The 15,070-nt window shown below is 42.4% G+C and overlaps 1 pseudogene across 1 annotated transcript; it reads left to right on the top strand.

Annotated features, from left to right (window-relative positions):
* Positions 1–999: 999 nt before the first annotated feature.
* Positions 1,000–14,467, top strand: LOC311207377 (delta-1-pyrroline-5-carboxylate synthase-like; annotated as a pseudogene). Its single transcript, XR_014619365.1, has 11 exons — positions 1,000–1,058; positions 1,680–1,782; positions 4,444–4,529; positions 4,746–4,843; positions 5,968–6,193; positions 9,301–9,438; positions 9,548–9,732; positions 9,919–10,033; positions 11,937–12,116; positions 13,402–13,498; positions 14,120–14,467. The product of XR_014619365.1 is annotated as a delta-1-pyrroline-5-carboxylate synthase-like (transcript).
* The last annotated feature ends 603 nt before the right edge of the window (positions 14,468–15,070 follow it).

The following is a 15,070-nucleotide window of genomic DNA, read 5'->3' as shown; positions in this document are numbered from 1 at the left end:
GTCAACCGTCTGGGGTTGGGTCTTGGGCCGGGGATCCCAGAGGAGAGTCTGGGAGCCTCGGCACACCCGCGCAATGGAACCCCGGCAGAACCCCAGACGTGCTGGGGGCAACCCCTGCGAGACCCTGCCGCCTGCTGGTGGAAATGGAGAACTGCAGGCGGCGGGGCGGGGCGTGCAGCAAAAGCACAGAGTTCTCGTCTGCACTCTGCTTGCTGTTGAGCTAAACAAGATTTAAAAAAATAATAATAATAATAATTAAAAAAAAAAAAAAAAACACTAAAGCTGCTGCTCCTTCTGTTCTCTTTCTACTTTCTTGTGCTTTCCCCTCCCCTTTCCCAGGTGATTGGGTTTGGGTGCTGGATGGGGCCAAATGGTAGATGAGCCCCAGGTGTGCATTAAGAGAGCTCCTTCTGCCTGGGCTGCTCTTTGGGGTAAGTGCTTTGATTTTTCCTTCAGTCAGTTGCAGGGTTCTTCAGGTGGGTCAGAGTCTATGGACTGATGCGTTTCCAAGTAGAGAGCGGTACGCGCATCTTTTTGAGGTAACAACTAGTAGGATCTCTTAGAATAAACTAATGTAGTACCAGATGCCTGTATTGCATGCAGTTCTTTCTCAGGGGAGTGATCGTTATAGCGTGTTTATGGACAGGATGTCAGTGTTACTTTGTGTGTTTGCTCTGCTGTTCTAGGTCTCTTATGATTTTTGCTGGATTATAGGGCAGATGCTGTCACGTCTCCTCCCCGCCCTTTTTTGGGGGGGGAGGGGGGGGGGGGGGGCAGCTGCCAGGTCTATTCGATGGACACTGTGGGCGGAAGCGGCTTTGTGAGCGGAAGGGAACCGAGGACGGAAGTGATGGCAGTGATTGAAGGCATGCCTTCAATCGGGGCGGAAGCACTTTCTTTTTGGCTGGGAGTCGAGGGCGGAAGTCATGTCAGGGCATGCCTTCGCTGAGGGCGGAAGCGCTTCGTGATTGGTTCGGACGAACCCAGGGCGGAAGCGGCATGCAGGGCTTGCCGGCACTATGGGCGGAAGCTGTCGGGCCAGGCCGTGCAGCAGCGAGGTTGGTGGTTAGTGGCGCCCCGGGGCGGGCTGGGCCGGATCAGGACGGGGCGAGGCGGCGGGTGGGCTTCTTTGGGTCATTCTATCATATAATACTGGGCCATTTTTAATTTACTCTTTCATTTTCTGGGGCCCCTCTCGTTCCAGTTTCTAACCGTTATTCCTAATGGACTTTCTGGTGGTATGTCTGGAAATTTGCTCCCTTTCTTCTGGTCCTTGGTCTTCAATTCTGTCTGACCCATCTGGGAATTTTACTATGGCAATCCCTACAGCCCTTGGTTACCTTAGTAAGAGTGTCTTGCAGAGGGTTTAGGACCTATCACCCACCCACAAATCCTATAGGAATCGCTTTGGTCCTTCACCGGCCAAGTCCCTCACTGGAGATTGGAACCATGGTTAGAAGACCTCCACACTCACTTCGGAACTAAGAGTGTGACTGAGATGGAACTTACACACACAGGCAACCGAATCCCACCCAACCAAATGGTATGCTCCTTAAACACTTACAACTCCGTCGTCTTCGTTCGGACCTTCACGCACAGAATTACAGGCAAAATATAGTGCTGCAGCTGTCAAGGGAGCTCATAAAAAAATATTAATAACTTTGCTTGCCTTTATTCAGGTTCAAGATGGTGTTATTCCAGACAAGACTCGGACAGGAGCCACCAAATGGTGTGGCGCCTCTCCTAGATCAAATCAGAACTCAGGAACCAAAGCCATCCCAGGTGAGCCCCCAATTGTAATAAATGACTGAGTCCCAAATAGGATTGCAATTAAAGTTTACAATTTATTAAATGAACAGAGGCAAGCAAACAGCGCTGGGTGCGCCGGGAGTGTCCACTACACCAAGACGCACACCTATTACATCAGGTGGCTGGTTTTTATGCTCCTAGGCTAATACATATTCAGCACCACTTTTGGAAAAGGCAGGGTTATTATAATTAGTTTCCCAGGAACCGAATCATCCCACAGACGCATGCGTATCAGTCTCCGGTGGTCCCTCTGGGGGTCGCTCGTACTGAGGGCTCGTAGTCTTCCCCCCAGGCTTTATCCTTTGGTTGTTCTTCAGCTTCCGCCCCCCCCCCCCCCCCCCCCCCCCCTTAATTTGGTGATCTCTTAGCTCGGATATCAGAGACCCGTGCAGCGCCCCATGCAAAAGTCAGCAGTTTTTGAAAACTCCTTTGTTCTCTTATCCCCTAGACCCGAGTCTCAAGGTTTACCCTCCAAACACTCTACTGACACGAATTGCTAGACCATTCTTTTGCAAGGTACAGGAAGTATATACATTAACCACTCTGTTTCTCTTAGACTTGTGGTTATACAAGGGTATGTAAGAGAGAAGGTCACATTTCATCATGTGGACCTAGCATTGTTCTATATTGACACAAATCAGATGAACAGATTTCACAGTGTTCATATAGAATGTACTGCTGAACTAAGTGTGCAGTTTAATTTTTTTTATCATAAATTCTTTTTATGACTCAGTCATTTGTTTCTATATGTAGGAATGTTTTCCTGCCTCTGTGTTGCTGTGACAATGTAACAGTGGCCACAGGAAGTCAGACCAAAGATCTGTGATCCTAGCAGAATAGAACAAGTATAGAATGCTACTTGTGACTTGCACTTTAAGACAAGCAAATGCCTTTGAGCATAAAAATGCTTAATGGATTTCTTGTAAAAATTGGTCATATCCTTTGAACCCATGTAAACACTTAGCATCCATGGGTCACAGGAGTCACGAGCCTTAACTAGGTATTGTGTGTAAACTCTGGAGCTAGCTTCACTATGTGAAGAACTGCTTCCTTTATTTTGTGTGTGCTTGTGGGCAGGAGGAGTGAAATTTGCTTCCTGCTAGCTTTTGATGCCCCCACCTTCTGTATGGAAAGAGAACATGGGTTATCAATCTCTGTTCAACGTCTATGACATGAGACGTTGTCTTTTCCCTCATCTCTTTTTCACGTGAAAAAGGTTTTTTCTTAGTCCTTTTCTACAGAAACTGTTCCAAACATTTGGCGATCCCTGTTTCTCTTGGCTGAAACTGTTTTTATTCTACTGTGACCTTTTGAAGGTGGGCAAAAATATAATTTTGTGTAGCATCCAAGATGCAAATGAACCTTCAGTTTATGAGATAGCAAGGCTACCTTTGAGTTTTGATTAGATTGGTGATGCTTTTTGTTGCCTTTCCTAGGCCTTTTCCAAAAGGTTAAACAGGGAAGTTGCTGTTCAATGCTAATGAGCATTGAAGTTATGTTTTCATAGGATTGTGTGTAGTACGAAGGCCTGATTTCCCCTTTTGCCTCTGCATTGCTTTATGTTTATCTGCTATGAATTGTAGTTGCTATTTTGTTGCATAGTGGCTGCAAAGGAATCACAGGCTGGTTGAGGTTGGAAGGACCTCCAGAGGTCACCTGGTCCAACACCCCTTTTGTGTTCAAAGAACACAAAAATACACTCCACGTTATAACACGTGACCTCGCTTTAAAAAGCTGTTTTAACAGTCCTTCATTAAGTCTTATTAATCAAGTGTCCACTAGTTCTTTTCTTACGCTTCCCACTATTACCTCCTTTTATTTTCCTTAACATGGGAATTCCTGCTCTGGCAATTTCTGTAGGATACTTCTTAAATAGAAGTCCAGGCATATTAGTCACGTTTCAAGTTATCTGTTCTACAGACAATTTCAAGAGAGTTAAAAGTGAAAACATAGCTTATCCATGAGCTCCTTGAGAACTCCTTAGTGAAATGCTGCCTGAGCCTTATGACTTGTTACTTCTGTTTCTGTTTCAAAACTTGTTTGGTATCATTTCAGTTTGAGATGGATTCTTTGACATCCATGCTAAGAAAAAAAACCTTTCTCCTGTAGAAGCCCTTCAATGTACACAGAGCGGAGAGAGAGCAGCTATTCTGCAAGCTGTTACTCAGGCTGGTTTTGGCTTCCCATATTGTTTGTACATTCCCATATTATTTTGCAATCTTTTCTCTTTTCAGTAGTTATATAATTAAACTTTTTCAAAGGATGCCTCCCTGTTTTCAGTAGCCTCCTTACACCCTGAGATTTAGCCGTCCCTGTATTCTTTTGCTCTTTGTCAAGTCTTTTTGATACAAGTTGTATACTTGTTTGTTCCCTATGACATGGATGATCTTACTGAATCTCTGTGATGCCTTGAAAAGGGCTATGCTCGGCGACCACGGCAGCATTTTGGTATCTGATAGAGATTTTCCTGTTCTGGCATACAGTAAATTTCTTTGATATGTCTCTTAAGACCATACCTGTTTTCCTGCTTTGAGTAAGGAGTTGGAAGTTGAAAGGTTAGTGTTCATTTCCTTCCACATGGGCTGTAACCTTTGTCTGCATGTCTTGTGGTTGGTTGGTTGTTTGTTTTGGCAGGCCCCTACAGTGGAGCAGCAGGGTGAAATGTCTCAAGCTGGTGGCAGGACCCTGGCAGCTCTGCAGCCTGAGCAGGTGAGAGAACAGTATGTCCTCACTCTTAAAGGCTGTGAACATGTGGCAAGTTTTAAAATACAGGTTTATAACACAAATGGGTCCTGGAAAAAATCAGCTGGTTCCAAGTATTCAGGGCATCAAGACAGTAAGAAGATGTGTCAGTAGGAATGAGCTGAAGTGAGCCAGATGTCAAACACCATGGACTTCATATAAGAATGCAGTTCAGAAACTTTTCTCTTTCGGAGAGCAGAGATTTTTTATTGTCTCGCTGACTTATTAACTGATCAGAGAAAAGAAATGTCCTTGGCAAGCAAAAAGGACTTAGAAGAAGCTGAAAATAAAGGTAATATTCCGGGTCCTTTCACGGAACACCTGTTGTCATGAGCTTTTCTGGGCCTCAAAGGAAATGAGTAGAACTAGAATACTCCGTCACCTGCAATTGGCTATTATGGCTGTCACAGATTAGGGAACCCAGGACTTTGAGAGCTTGTCAGTGTAAACAGCTGCAGCTTCCATAATTACATAAGAGATGTTTTCATCAGAGAAGACAGAGAGAGAGGCCTTTGAAAGCAGCAACCCACAGCATTGTTTAAAAAAATAAAAATAAAATACTGTTGTCTTTTGCCAAAGGAGGCTCACTTTAGAAATTAAATATAGCAAGTATCTTCCCTGTTATTGTCATGCATGAAATGGCATGAATATTCTCCTGGGCTGGTTAATGTAATGTTTGGCCCCTGTGGGGAAGGTTGGTACTTAAAAATGATGCTTTCCGGAAAGAACCACATTACCTTCTGACTGAGGAAAGTACAGTTCAGGCAGCATAGACTAAATCCATTCTTTTTTGTTAGAGTGGTGCATCAGGAAGCTGGTCTTAGGTTAGAAAATGTGTGGAACTGGCACATCACAAATTTTAATGTTCAGTAAAAGACATATGGCAACTATTTTTTACTGAGGAGAATGCCTGGAGGGACATTTCCGAGTAAACTTCCTACCTGAATGTGTTCAGACTAGAAAACTCTGGCAGCTCTTGCCCAATTTGAAATGCTATGTGTTCCTCTGCTCTTTGGGATTTCTATCTGTGAAATAGAAAGAGGCAATTACTGCCCAAACCTTCCAGGAATATCGCAAGGGTAGAAATTTGTAAGAAATTCAGGTACACGGTTGTGTAACGGTACTAGAAATAGGACAAACTTTGTCTTTGTGGATGTTACTTCATATGCAAATCATTCCTATCATATTAGGTGTATATGTGATACACCTAAATGATTCACAAATATGTGAAATAGTTGTCAAATTTGAGCCGTTTTATTGTAGCTACTAAACTTAATGCTTTACATTGTTCATTTTAGGTAGGTTTCTTGCTGTGGTGTGGGAAACAGCTGCTTTTTTTTCCTAGTTTGACCATTAGGTCACTTTTGAAACTAGACAGATAAATCTATCTCGAGCACAATTTTTTCTTTCTTCTAGGAAGATTGGCACTTCCTTTGTTGAAACGTCTAAGTCTGTCTACATCAAAGCTGAACAGCTTGGCTATTGGGCTATGTCAGATTGCAGCATCTTCACAGGAGACAGCATCGGGTGCATAGTTCGGAGAACATGAACAGCAAAAGATCTAGAGTTGGAGCAGGTGACAGTGCCTGTTGGGGTCCTTCTTGTGATTTTTTTTGAGTCCCGTCCTGACGGTCTTCCACAGGTATGTGAGGAGGGCAGAGAGATAATTTGATAACAAAAGTGTATTTCTATTGGTGAGTTATTGGAAGGCTGCAAGAAGTCTTGCCTCAAAAGACTTTTTGCTTGTATTATTCTGAAATGAGTTCTGTTGTCATCCCAATTTTTTTTTCCATGGACACATTCTTGGGACTTGCTTCTGCAATGTTGAGAGTTACTCAGCGTTGGTTTTTGATACCCAACATAGATGAGGAGTTATCTTACATTCAGGTGGTGCAGTTTCTGCATGTGTCTTATAACATAGGTTCCCTGCTTAACTTGCAACTCTCGAGGTTCCTACCAATGAGCACTTTCCTGTCCATGCCTAGTACAGCTGAACTGCAGGCTATGATTAAACCTCAAATGTTTAATATAGATTATTAATAACAAACCACAACTGTTAAGAATATATGCTAAAAAAAAAAATTAGCACAAAGTAGAAGCTCTAGGCTTTGAGTGGTCTGTCCCATACTGATACTGCATATTTGCACTGAGGCAGAGTGATAGCTTTTACTCCCTTGTGGAAAGGTAAGTCTAGGCTCTTACTGCTGGTATTTTTAGCAAGACTGAGCATTTCTCTGACATATAAGTGTTTGAGGAGCAAGGGATGGGTATGGGCACTTAAAAAGAGACTGCCAAAGGGCAGCTTCATATTTCATAACTGAATGTTGTGTTTGTCCTCATTTCATACTGAAGGGGAGTATACTCTAGGCAAAGTTCATGTGAAAGGAAAAGGCACTAGTCTCCCTTGTCTGCCATTGTTACTTCCTTGCTACTAGATTTGTTCTTCATAGAAAACCAGTATGTTTCATTATCAAATTCTAGTCTGCGTTCCTAGACTCCAACCTTTGCTTCCTGGGTCTCTTGCCTTGCATAGCCAATCTCTCCCCTTCTCCTCTCTTCTTTATCTTACTTGTAAACATTTTATCAGGCAGATTCTTACTGGCTTCCCACCCCTGACCTTTTTTTTTTTCCCTTTTTTTTTTTTTTTTTTTACCGACTTAGGATGACTTGTTTTGTTAGTTACTTTTCTTCCTGCCAGCCCCCATCCTCAAGTACTCCAATGCAATTTCAGAGGATCATCTTTGATAGCTCTGCATCTGAATAATATGGTTTCTCTCCCATGCTATAGCTGATAGTAGGATGGACTCTGAGTGCACAGGATAGGTTGCTTCCTCAATAGTTTACTATTGCATCTCATACTGGTTCGGGTAAGCAATTACAGAGGATATTTGACTTCTCCATGGAGTAGTGTGTGCCTGATAGCTAGCTGGAGATAGCATACATGGAATTGAGTCAGTGCTCAGAGTTCAGTCTTGAGTTACAGTAAAGGTGAAACAATTGCAGACTAACAGTTTAGCTTCTAATGAGCATATACAAATAGCATGTTTGCCTCTAGTACTTACAAGGCGAAGTTCTGAGATCATATTTCACAGACTGCTTCCTATAGATTTCAAGAAATCCAATCATTCTGAAGTATAGCCATGATCTATTATATAAAGGGAACAAACTGTTTTGAAACCCATTATGGAATGGATTTTTTTATTTAAATAAGCTTGTCTCTGAAGCTTTCCTTTGTGATGCTGATCTTCAGAGAGGCAGATTCTTAACAAGATACAATCAAATTGCATTTTAATGTCTAGTTTTATATGTTAAAGACACGCAGTATCTGGGTACGGCAAGGTTCCTAGATCATTGTCATTTAGTGTATCTTTCTGAAGTATTGCCTATTTTTTCAGTTTTCTTTTCAAATTGTGGACAGCAGGATGAGGTAGAATATCAAACATGGTGACTGTTTTTACCCAGAGGACGCTAGTAGGGAAAAGGAGTTGGTCTGAGTTGACCTTGACATGCTTAAGAGGTTGGCCCATGCGAACCTCATGAAGTTCAAGAAGGCGAAGTGCAAGGTTCAGCACCATCATCAAGGCACTCCCAAGAATGAATGCAGGCTGGCTGATGAGTGGATTGAGAGCAGCCCTGCAGAGAAGGACTTGGGAGCGTTGATGGATGAAAAGCTCTACATGAGCCAGCAATGTGCAGTTGCAAACCAGAAAGCTGGCTGTATCCTGAGCCACATCAAAAGTATGACCAGAAGGTCCACGGAAGTGATTCTCGCTAACTACTCCACTCCTGTGAGGCCCTACCTGGAGTGCTGCATTCAGCTCCGGGGACTCCGACATAAGAAATAAATGTGTTAGAGCAGGTCCAGAGCAGGGCCACGAAGTTGATGAGGGCTGGAGGACCTCTCCTATTAAGACAGGCTGAGAGAACTGGGGTTGTTTAGCCTAGAGAAGAGAGGGCTCTGAGGAGACCTTATAGTGGCACTCCAGCACCTAAAGCAGGCTTTAGGAAAGCTGGCTAGGGACTTTTTGTCAGGGAGTGTAATGACAGGACAGGGAGTAATGGCTTTAAACTAAAAGGGTAGATTTAGATTAGATAAAAGGAAGAAATTCTGTACTATGAGGGTGGTGAGGCACTGGAACAGGCTGCTTGGGGAAGTTGTGGATGCCCCATCCCTGGAAGTATTTAAGGCCAGGTTGGATGGGGCTTTGAGCAATCTGGTCTAGTGGGAGGTGTCATAGAATCATAGAATGGTCTTCCCTGGAAGGGAACTTAAAGGTCATCTACTCCCCTCCACCAAGGGCAAGGTCACCTTCTGGTTATAAACATGAAATTAGTGCGATAAAATAAAAGGCTTCTGTATAAGACAGCACAACAAAAATGTTCTTCATAGGAAGAGTTTATTAGCTACTTCCAGCCAGAATGATTAGGGATAAGAGTTCTTGCATCTGAAATAGTTTTATACGGCTACCAAATTTGTGCCAGAGCCTATGTTCAGGGTTTCCTTTGACTTACTCACTACAGTCTCCCTTTGCCAGTAGTACCCTGAAGCTCAAGTTTGTTCCTGAAATGTTAAGATACTTCATTTCTGGAGTTACATGTTCTGACTTGGAAGAATTTCTTGGTGCCATATATTAATATTGAGTAAGTTAGCAGAATTCAAAATCCTGTTTTTACTCTATTTTGCAGATGTTATTCTCACAGAGAAGTCAGATTATTTTTTCTCTTATTTTTTTAATTCTGTTCTGACAGGTGTCTGCTTTGGCCATAGCTAGTGGAAATGGCTTGCTACTAAAAGGAGGGAAAGAGGCTGCATATAGCAATCAAATCCTTCACCATCTGACCCAAGAAGCACTCTCAATTCATGGAGTCAAAGATGCAGTGCAACTAGTAAGTGTCTGGAATTAAATCAACAACTTTTTTGCTGTGGCATGTATAAAAAGTACAGGCAGAGCCTGAGAATTCAGGCCATTGACTGTTTGTGTCACAACTTTCACAGGTGAATACAAGAGAGGAAGTAGATCTCTGCTGTTTGGAGAAGCTGATAGATCTAATCATTCCACGTGGTTCATCCCAGCTAGTCAGGAATATCCAGAAAGCTGCTAAGGGAATTCCAGTGATGGGACACAGTGAAGGGATCTGTCATGTGTATGTGGACACAGATGCCAGCATTGAGAAGGTTGCGTGAATAAGTAAGCTGTGAGAGGGGGACTTGGATATCATGAGTGTAACTGAACTTCACATTTGGAATATGTGTGGTATGGTTATAATAATAACCATAGATAATAATAATTCACATACTCTTCAAGTCTTTGTCATAAATGTTTGTTACATATAACCAATTGTTTGAGTCTCTGACTGAGGTTTAAGAGTAAAGTGTGAATATCCTGCTGCCTGTAATGCTCTGGAAACACTCTTAATTCATCAAGACTTGCTGAGAACCCTGTTGTTTGATCAGATCATAGACATGTTGAGAGTAGAACAGGTTAGTCATGTATACTTGTGTTGGTCTTTGTTTTATTTACTTTTCTTTTTTCATTTTAGGAGCCTTTGGTCTTGCTGACATAGCCCTATGTAGTTGTATGATAACATAACACTTAACGTTACCCACTTGTCTCTTTGTACACCTAGATGAACTTCTGGAGAGCTTTCTCGGCTTCTCCATGAAACCCTAAGCTTTTCAGTGGAAATGATCTAAAAGCAGCTTCTTCGGGGTGGCTGTGCATGCCAATGCTGGGATACAACTACTTCCTTTTACGTAGCAAAAAATCATTCTCTACCTTGGAAGAGCATATCCACAACCCTTTCTCTACTATTCTTAATTCTGACTTAATGGCTGGCAACCTCATGGACCCAAAGACTATTCTTATTAAATCTATTGATTTACCTTCTTACCTCAGTCATTTCCCATGTTATGTTTCTCCTTCTCAAATCTGCTTCATCCACGTTGTTTAAATGTTTTGCCTCACTTGCCTTTATTCCCGCCCATTATTTTCCCCTCCTACTGTTCCACAGGAACAGTGAAAGGCCACTATCCTACATAATCGCTTTGACATGCGTAATGTTTCATAGCAGAGATGCATCAGGAGAGAAATATTTGTGAAGTACTTTAAATTACACTTAAAACATGGATTTTTCACATAGCATTTGCATTTGGCAAATAGTGTATATAAGCAGTGATTCATGCAGGAAAACATGGTAAAATAGGCAGGTCATGTTTTGATGATGTTAAAGAAGTCATACTAAGAGAAGTATGTTTTTTTTAGGGGGGGGAAGTGAAGGGTAAATTTATGGATTTTGTGTGACAACGGGTAGATTTCCACAAGCACCCAACAGCTCCTGTCCCTTAATACAGTGGGGAGGACTTGATGTTACTGTTGTCAAATCTGACTTGAGAACAGGAAACACACAAATACTGGTCAGGGTTTCATTATCAACAAAATGTATAGTTGCACAGGAAAATGCCATCTTACAGGCACCTTTCTTGAAAGCCTTCAAAGGTAGGGATTCTAATCAGCAAATCTGAAGTATCATAGAATACCCTGAGTTGCAAGGAACTCACAAGGATTACCAAGATCAACCCCTAGCTCCACACAGGACCACCCAGAAATCAGACATACATCTGAGAGCATTGCCCAAACACTCCTTGAACTCCAGCAGGCTCAGTGCTGTGACCACTGTCCTGGGAGCCTGTTCCAGTGCTCAGCCACCTCTTGGTGCAGAACCTTTCCCTAACATCCAGCCTGACCCTCCCCTGCCACAGCTCTATGCCATTCCCTCGGTTCCTGTTGCAAGTCTCACAAATGTGGGTTAACCCCAGACCAGCAGCTAAGCATCAGTCAACGCATTGCTCACTTTTCCCTGCTGCTCTCAAGTGGGAGGAGAAAGAGCAAGAAAGCTCATGGTTTGGAACGAATATAGTTTAATTAGCAAAGGAAAGAGGAATAAGAAAGGGAAAAACAAAACAAGTGATGAAAATACAGTCACTCACCACCTGCCACAAATAGATCAGTGTCGTGAGCAATGTCTACCTTCCTCGAAACTCCCCTTCCCTCATTTTATATTGCTGACTATGATTATATGGCATAGACTATCCCTTTCGTCAGTTTGAATCAGTTGTAGTTATGTCCTCTCCTATCTTTTAGAACACCCTTGACCTTCTCACTGTGGGGGAAAAAGAGAAAGCCTTGAAACCGGGTGAGCAGTGTTTAGCAACAGCCAGAACAGCGGTTTGTTTAAAGTGCAAATCCAATATATAGCAGTATAGGGACTGCTATGAAAAAAATTAACTCCATCCTGGCTATACCCAGAACAACAAGCTGCACTTTTCACCTGTTATGCATTGGTAAAATCTACAGCACAAAATACGTATACTTCTGGTATTGCAGGTGAAGATTCATGCTGGCCCAAAGTTTGCCTCTTACTCAGCCACTCAGAAGTGAAATCTCTCCGTGATGAATATGGGGATCTGGAGTGCTGCACTGAGGTTGCGGATAGTGTACAAGAGGCTGTTGAACATATCCACAAGTATCGAAGTTCTCATACGGATGTTATTGTCACAGAGGATGGTTTGTGACCTAATCTGTTTCCTTAAGCTTCTGCTTTGGTTTCACTGCGGGCTCTTGTTATTAGCATAACTACTTACATTGCAGTAGTTTCTCTTATCTTGGTTCTGTAGTAAGCATAATCAGCCGGAACCCTATGAGCTACATCTATCTATAGTTGTGCTTAATTCAAGGAAAACATGTTGTGTGCCCTTATTCCAGGAGGTGAAGGCATGTGTTTGAGCAACTGGCCAACGGCAAGTCAACACATGTTCTTGTCAGGCAGGCTGCTTTGTGTTCTTGTATTGTACAGACTTACCACGTCAGACAGTTTTGCAGAAATGTCTCCTGAATCCTGGAGTTGTCTTCAGGCCTCTGAAGGAGGAAGAGGTGAGCTTCTATAGAGGGAATAGGGATTGTGGGAAAGATCAGACTATATACACTTTGTCTTCCCATGTCACTTTTAAGTCTTGCAAACAAGGACCACAAGCATTTATTTATTTTTTAATCTCTTCCAGTCCTTTATCTCCCCATTCCGCATCTGTAGTGTAAAAGCTGCATGTATCTTAGCTCCCAGTTTCTTGCTCCTTTGATGCTGTGAACTTCTGTTCCTATGTGCCTCTCTGTGCTTCTTCCACTCCTCCGCATGAGGTTTGAACACTCTGCTGCTTGAAAACATAGCTAGAGCTGCTCCCAGCCAAAGGATGACTCTCGATACAAGCCTAAAACTTCTGAGAGTCAGCTACAGTAAGGTCATTTTGATTTGTGGCTCATCCATGTGAGATTCAAGCAGGCATCTGTTTTCTGCACCTTCTGCAGAACTTAAATGAGTAGTACTGAAAGGCTTGCTTTTGATACTGTAAGCCACTACCTGGTGCACCAGCGATTTACTTGGGTGTGTACTGGAGATAGAGTTCATCTTTAGCATTCGTCCCATTGCTCTGGGTGACTGACTTGCAGCTTACAGCTGAACATGTAGTTTAACCATCTGACTGCAAAATGTAGCTTGGGGCTGCTGTCACTTCTCCCCGGTCATACGACTATCCCTGTTTGCAAGGGCTAGACTGTAGTAAGAATTAGACATCTTTTCACTTTCTTCTTGTCTTTGCAAGCTCCTTGTAATATTTACAGTTGTGTCTATGCGCTAAATGTACTCTGAAGGTGTGTGTGAACATGTTTTAATCCAGGCTGTTAAATGCTGTCTGTGCAGGTGAAAGTTCTGCTATTGCATCTGTTCACAGTATGAGGCTGTGCCTGTTGGACTGCATGATCATTCTGTATCCTATTTTCTGCTTTGCCTCTTTCTCAGAGAAAACAGCGGAGTTCTTCCTCCAGCATGTGGACAGTGCTTGTGTTTTCTGGAATGCCAGTACCCAATTCTCTGATGGATAGAGATTTGGACTCGGGTAAGTGCCTGTGGTGTGCAGGCAGCTAAGCACCACAAAGCCGTTTGCTCACTCAGCAGTGTGGGAGGAAGGAAAGACTGAAACAAAACTGAGTATCAGTTACCTAAGTAAACACGTGCACGTACTAGGAATTGCAGAAGACAAGGGAAACATTAATTCCTGAGGTAGAAACTACTAGAAATCTCTGTAGTAGGCTTGAACACGCAGTGCTCTGCGTGCTAAAAAAATTGTAATTAGGGTTTTATAAGATCATGCAGTGGTCTCTTTAAGAAGAGGGAAGGAAAAAAAGGACATAAGATTGCGATCTTGACTAATTTAGTTCTTATGGTTCAAAGGGTAAACCCTCAGATGAATGCATGATATACGTAAGACATGCGTACCTTTCTGGCTCACTTTTCTCTCTAAAAGTGAAGCTGTAACAGACAAGTATAAACATTCCAATTTATAATAGTTAAGTTCCTCTAATCAGAACAGATAAAAATCACTTCTTACACTTGGGGAGGAGCGAAGGAAGGGAGATCGCACTGAATGACTGCTTCTACATAAAGATGCAGAGCTATATAGTACAAAGTTGAATATCTTCCGAGGATCAACTGCCTTTACCTTGTGTGTTTTCTACAGTTGCTGAAGTTGGAATTAGTACTTCTGGTATCCATGCACGTGGACCAGTGAGAATACAAAATGGTTACTTCACTACAAAGTGGTTACTGAGAGGGGACAATCATGTTTCTGACTTCTCAGAGCATGGGAGCATGAAGTATCTCCATGAGAGCCTACCTCTCCCTCAGAGAAATACCAACTGAGAACATTGTGAGAAAATTCAGGGTTAAAATGTTTATTGAAGATGTTCAGGCTTCAGGGTGCTCTTTGGGGAGAGAGATTTTGTTTTTCATCTCCGGGATCATTGGTCTTGGTCATTGTGCAGTACAATGAATATGAAGTGATCCTATCCGTGACACACATTATTTGCTGCTGTCTGTTGCTGTTTCCTTAGATAGTATCTGCAAACTGACCTTGCTTCTGCCAGAGAGGTTTCTTCAAAACATACAGATACCATAAGGAGAAGTTTAAACATCTGCTGCATTCTTTTCCTCCTCTTCCTCCCCTCCAGCAAAGATGCCTGGTGGTAGAGTGTAAGTTTTTTTTTCCCTGTCTTTACTTTGAACAGCTGTCTTGGTGAACAAACTTGGTAGCTTTTCTTTAGTCATGTGATCGTGGCAGCTCTTGAAAGCTCTGAAGCTTTAAGACACTTACTGTCTTTGTTTGATCACTCTGCCACTCCTATGCATTTGGAACACATAATTATTCATTAATGTTTCGACCAAGCAACCTTTTTTACCTAATTTCATTGTATTTTTGACAACTGTAGATAAATAGCACAACTGTATACAGCGTGAACTTTGTTACCTATTTCTACCAGATATTTATTTCTCGTGGGTTTTATATAAAATATAATCCCTCCAAACCCATCATCCAGATGCAGTACTACTTTGAAGTTTAAAAGAAGCCCTGAATAAATGTTTCCTTTTGCATACTGGAAGAAGTGAACTCACATGTGCATGCTGCAGCCAG

This window comes from Netta rufina (assembly GCF_964035555.1).
Source record: "Netta rufina genome assembly, chromosome: 3".
NCBI lineage: Eukaryota > Metazoa > Chordata > Aves > Anseriformes > Anatidae > Netta > Netta rufina.
Note: the sequence above shows the minus strand (reverse complement) of the source record. Positions and strands in the feature narration are given on the sequence as shown.